The sequence below is a fragment of the Syngnathus acus genome, chromosome 10 (assembly GCF_901709675.1).
Source record: "Syngnathus acus chromosome 10, fSynAcu1.2, whole genome shotgun sequence".
Lineage (NCBI taxonomy): Eukaryota > Metazoa > Chordata > Actinopteri > Syngnathiformes > Syngnathidae > Syngnathus > Syngnathus acus.
In genome coordinates this window covers 10,518,530-10,524,315 of record NC_051095.1, presented here as the reverse complement: position 1 = coordinate 10,524,315, position 5,786 = coordinate 10,518,530, and the positions used below count along the sequence as shown (strand labels likewise).

The 5,786-nt window shown below is 39.8% G+C and overlaps 1 long non-coding RNA gene across 1 annotated transcript; it reads left to right on the top strand.

Moving 5' to 3' along the window:
* Positions 1 to 440: 440 nt before the first annotated feature.
* LOC119129367 lies at positions 441 to 5,120 on the top strand. Its single transcript, XR_005099177.1, has 2 exons — positions 441 to 712; positions 3,259 to 5,120. It is a non-coding gene; the product is annotated as an uncharacterized LOC119129367 (long non-coding RNA).
* Positions 5,121 to 5,786: the final 666 nt, after the last annotated feature.

The window sequence follows — 5,786 nt, the reverse complement described above, 5'->3', positions numbered from 1 at the left end:
CCCGAGCTGCATTTGACCTTAGTAAATGCAGCCACAGAACACCTATTGATTTATGCATACAGATGAAGTCGGTGTGTGCGCTTTTGTGTGGATGTTCACCCTTCTCAATGTCACACACTTGTTAGCTTCCCAAATCCTTTTCAAAGCGTGTGTGTATGTGTGTGTATGCATTTGTCAGGGCTGTGCGTACATGCCTGTTTGTGTGTATGTGACTGTGTGTGTTTGCCTTTGTGAGAGCGCGCATGCACTTGGCAAGCCTGCGTGATTGAGATGGAAAGGGTGTTGCAGGGGTGCTCGTCTGCATACACAATCAGACAGACCCCGATTTAATCTGACTGACGGCCTGTCCGCCCAACCGGGTCACAGAGGTACGCTTGTGGCAGGGCTCTGATTGGTAGATAAAATGATGCTTTGCTCCGCTTGACTCTGTCATTCCCTTCCTGAATAATGTAGCTTTTTGTTTGATGAAGAGGGACTAAGGCACTGCGGGAAAGTGCGAGAACATAGTATTGAGGATGTGAAATGTGAGACAATCAGGAGCAATACGAGAAGAGGAATTCAATCGGTGAGCAACCCTGGGGAAGCTAATGAGAAAAGAGCAGTCAGATGCTACTTGTGGTACAAGAGGCAGCGAAGGGGAAACATATACCCAAGCAAAGTAGATTATGCAAAACGAAGACAGATAAAGAAGACTAATGGTCCAGGATGAAAGGTGAAATGAATAGCATAACATCAAGTAATAATATATTTGGCATTGGCGGATTCAGTATTGAAAAATCATATTGTATAGGGATGAGAAATGGAAGTGATGAATGTGTTTGAAAATGGAGATGCAGCCTCCCAAACATGGGTATTTTTGACATTATACTGTTGGTAAGGGCGGCACAAGAAAAGTTTTTAGCACTTCTGCCTCCGACTTGAGAGGCCCCGAGTTCAAATCAGAATAAAGTGGGCCCTCCCGGTGTTCACAGCTGGTTCATTGAAGATTATAACTACTTGTGTGCAAAGTTTTGTACCAAAATATGTAATGCATTTCGGTAGGCAACAATTATTTTTGGATTTTCACTATTTTCCGTTTCCTACCTCTCTCACGCATAGTTTTAAGCTGTAATATCACCATTCATCACTAGATGGCTGATATGGCACAGGTTGTCTCCTCTTTACTACAACTTGAGTAAGCCTAATCATTTTGGGTGGATTTGGAATGATATGCAGGGCAGGCAGCACCTCAGTAATAAAATTTGAGTAAGTTGATTCGTGACAAAAGATTCAGAAAAAGACGTCTTGCACTCGATGCTAGTTTTATGCCATCATTGCATGTTAATTAGGACTGAAAGATTCACAAAATGACATCTTTCACGTGGTCCTATGTGGCCCCCCCAGTAGAGCTTTTGACAAATTGTTGCCTCCTCCGTCATTAAAGTTGCCCATTCCCGACATATTTGCATTTTTAAAAACACCAGTGTCCAACTCCCTATCCTGATTTTATTTCGGCAAATATGAGGATTTAAGGAAAATGGCATCACATATGCAATGGAGAACATAATCTCTTCATGTTGTAGCTCAACCGTAAAATAAATATTACACATAATAGTCACTGTACCAATTCTTTAGTACCAGAGTGTATTTTGGGTCCCGTTCATATTCATCATGTGGATTGTGGCTTAATCATGAAACAGGATCCAAGCCTCACATGGGAACCTGCTGATAGCGTTGACCAAATCTGGCTTTGCAGGAAATGTGACCGGATCATCCCATCAGCACTCCCAGCTCGGGACCATCGTTTGCGATAACAACTGGAAGCCAGCCAACATGGCCTGGATAAGTAGGTCACAACCAAAGTGCTGGTAGGAGGAATAAGGATATGACAACAAAATAGTTTCGGGATATACTCGCATACCTGGGACAAATAATACTTTACTGAAAACTGGACCACTGACATTGGCAATGACTACTAATAGAAGTGTTGATCATTTTGATGATTCCTACAATAGTCTGCAACATAGCCACATTTTCTTAACGGAGCTAAAACTGTGCTAAGCTAGTTAGCCCGGAGCATCGGGTGCTGAGTATGCGCTGGTCCATGAGTGTGCATGTGCCACAATGCCCCATGGATGTTGTTGAGATAGCTAGAAATATGTCAGGGTAGATGAAAGGAATCAGAAAGAGCTGAAAAGAGGAAGTATTTTGGGGTCTTGTGGGTTGCCCTATTTAATGTTATTTGGAGGCATCTTGAGGCACAGTGTACACAAAAAAAGAGCTCAGCACACACTCACACACATTGGCACCTTGTCAGTATATTTTGTTGAGATCAAAAGGACTATTTGCTCAAGATGCTCGACAGAAATACTTATTAATAAATGAAAAATGGTGATATGGCATTGCTTTTATGTCTCATCATCAGAAATACTTATTAATAAATGAGATAAACAGTGATATGACGTGTCTTATCCTCAATAGACAGGAGTTATCGTGTCTGGTTCTACTACTGCAATCACGACCAATATGGTGTCTAAAACTGTAGCCTACTGTCCACCCTGGAGAGGTCACTAGACAACTCACATTTATATCTGAGGATAAGTTTTGAGTTTTCAATGAAATTGCAGAACATGTAAACTCTGGAAGGCCCAGGTTCAAGCCCACATCCTCAGAACTGTGAGGTGGCTGTGCTAACCATGTAGCACTGTGGAAATCACTTTAATTATGTAAAGGTAATGACACTTTACCTAATTCATAGCGGTAATACTGCTATGAAATAGTAAAATATAACATCTAAAATACAATATATGAGGAAAGGTGTGTCATCGTGTGTCATGTACTGGTGATGAGAAAATGAAGCTTCAAATCTGATTCATAAACCAGTTTTTGTATTTTTTGACTCATCTAGATGGCATTATAGGTTTAAAAAAAGGCACTTAAGAAATGGCAAGTCAGCGATGTTTCAGCCCTATGGTGAACAGAGACTGCCGTCTAGAGGTCTAAATAAATACAACTGGTTCATGAAACATCTTGAAGCTCCATTCTCCCATCACACTCCACGTACCTTGTTTTTTTAAGCTCAATATATAGTTGTTGTTTGACAAAAAAAAACTATTGTCAAGTTGGCATCATGCTACACTAGGTTAGTGACTTAATGTAATGGCAACTAACTGTCTTCACTGCCTATAAAAAAGCCTTCTTTGCTTTCTCCCACCCTGTGTAAAGCAACCACAAGGGATTTGGTTACTGTAAATTCATATTAGTATTCATGTCACATAGAGCAAGCACAGCAAGGGGGCCATCTGTGTGTGGGAGCCACGTCTGGACCATACTGCCTACCTGCGAGCACGCCTAATGGCGCCGACGCTTAACTGCTGCGATTTGCTTGACTGCGGTGTTTACACAAACAGTGCATGGCTGAGCAACACTACAGCTGTATCTCTATGCCTTTCTTAATAGTCCCTAATACTAGAATAGCACTGTTTTTGTAGCCATGCATTTGATTTATGAGCAGTGCTATAGATTTATGTTGCTGTTTTTAAATGTCTGTGCTCAGCAAAAGAAAATAACCACCCTATATAATATTGTAATTCTAATCCATCAGACACACACATACAAAAGTAACAGGCAGGCTTCACTCTGAATGTGACCATACCAAGCAGAAAAAGCTTCTTGAAATGTTTTTCCATTGGTATCATGACATATAAATCACTGGCATTTGTCTAAGGGATTCACACCCCATTGTGGATTCATCATAAGGGTTCTTTATGGATTTTGATAATAAACATTGGGGAGAGATTATGTTATTGTCAAGGAAGTACGACAGTAGCATTTTATTAGTATTATGTTTTCAGTCCATTTTGGCCTTCCAATCATTACATCACCAAAGTAATTAACAATACCTTGATTTGATTAAGTTTAATTAAAACTTAGGGTACATACTACAACCGTTAGACCACAGCAACGGTGATGCAAATTTTGTTAGCTTGTCTGTAGTGTTTTGTATTGTGTGTTAGCATTAGCCTAGTGGACCTTCGTGTATGCCATTTTAAAGATAATATACAATGCATAATACTCTTCCTTTTATGTTTTGTTTGAGAAACCAACTGGAAAATAAACAGCTTGAAGCAAGGACATTCACCCACCCATCTAGTCAATCTCAGTCACAGGTGTACTGGAGTCTATCCAAGCTGACTTTGGGCGAGAGGCAGGGTAAACCCTGGCCTGGTTATTATCATATTTCCAATTCATATGTTATTATATTCCAAGCTATCTGATTACATGCATGTTTCTACTTTTAACGCTATGGGGCTTTCAGCCAGTCATATTTAAACTGGGCCTTGTGGGAAAACAAAAATATAATTATGTTGTCTGAACCATGTCATGTGTGCAGCCACTCTACAGAGTCCACCCTTGAAGCACTGAAAGTAGATATATAATGCATTCAGTGATTCAATATTGCGGTGTCAGAAGCTTGGGGATCAAGCTTGAGGAAAGACATTAAATATTAGTTTTCTTTTGCAAAAGAATGTGGTATCTCATTCATGCTGCTAAGTAATGTATGCGTCATGTAATTCTTATGACTGTGGCTCCACTTGAAAGTATGGTGGAGCTTCACACTTTTGTAATTATTGTCATATGTGTAATTTTCTTCCAGCTCAACTGTGCAGAAGTATCACTCACAACAAAGCCTATACTTTATGGAAGTACCATACACCTTACCACATAGCTTAACTGTTGTCTATATTGGATGATGGGTTCAGAAAATGGCGCGTTGCAAATGCCACTATCACAGATAGTATATGTATAAACCAGGTTAATGGCAGTTAGGAAAACTAACAAAATAACTCAAACTAAATGACAATGCGGGAGCAAGAACAGGGATTCCACAAGGGGAATCCTGGAGGTCGTGGGTGTACTGACCTTATGTCTCCCGTGTCACCTATATAAAAATATTTTAATGTGAAATATTATATTTTATATCATATATTTAACTGATCAATGTTACTTAGTTATATCAAAACTTTGCATCCTATATGACTCACTTGTGCGGTATATACAGTATTTACTTGATGTTTTGCATCACATGACCACATTTGTGCAATTATTTTTTGTTACAAGAAAATAAAAAGTAATTTACAGATTTTTTGGCACATTCTTTTTTTTTATTTTTTTTTATGATATTCACTGACGTATCCATACTGACGTACATCATACTTTAAATTGACCAAACTCTTGATTTAAGTTGCTATCGCTATTTTCATGCCGGTGAGAAAAGCCTGCTTTTGCGACCCCTAGAGTGAGAAGGTTTTGTCTATGATTGGAAAATGGAATTCATAACATGACAGAAGACTGTCACTGAACATTGCAACAGACAGTTTACAGAGCGGAGCCCTCTCACGCGACTGATGACAGTGATAGTAATAATGACTGCCATGTTCCCCATGACAATATGGAAGTCTCATCTGCCTGAAGAGAGTGCCTTGTGTCACGAGCAATAGCCTGACGTGGGCTGAAGGACAAAGTAGTTCCCAATCTGATGCATTATCATGAGTCACTAAACCTTGAGCAACGCTTATCCAATTGCACTTTAGTGTTCTGTCTCTTGTGCTGACAGCCCTTCTTAATTTATGGATTCACCTGTAAGAGCAGCGCTTTATGTGACAACCAGTCTTCTAACACAAAGCTTCTCGGAATCTCGGGAGGAATCCAATGAACAGGTTTATTCACAGTTTCTCCTTGCTAGGATAATTAGAATGTTTTTAGAGGCTCAAAGGATTTGCAACACTGAGACGAATGTTTTCCAA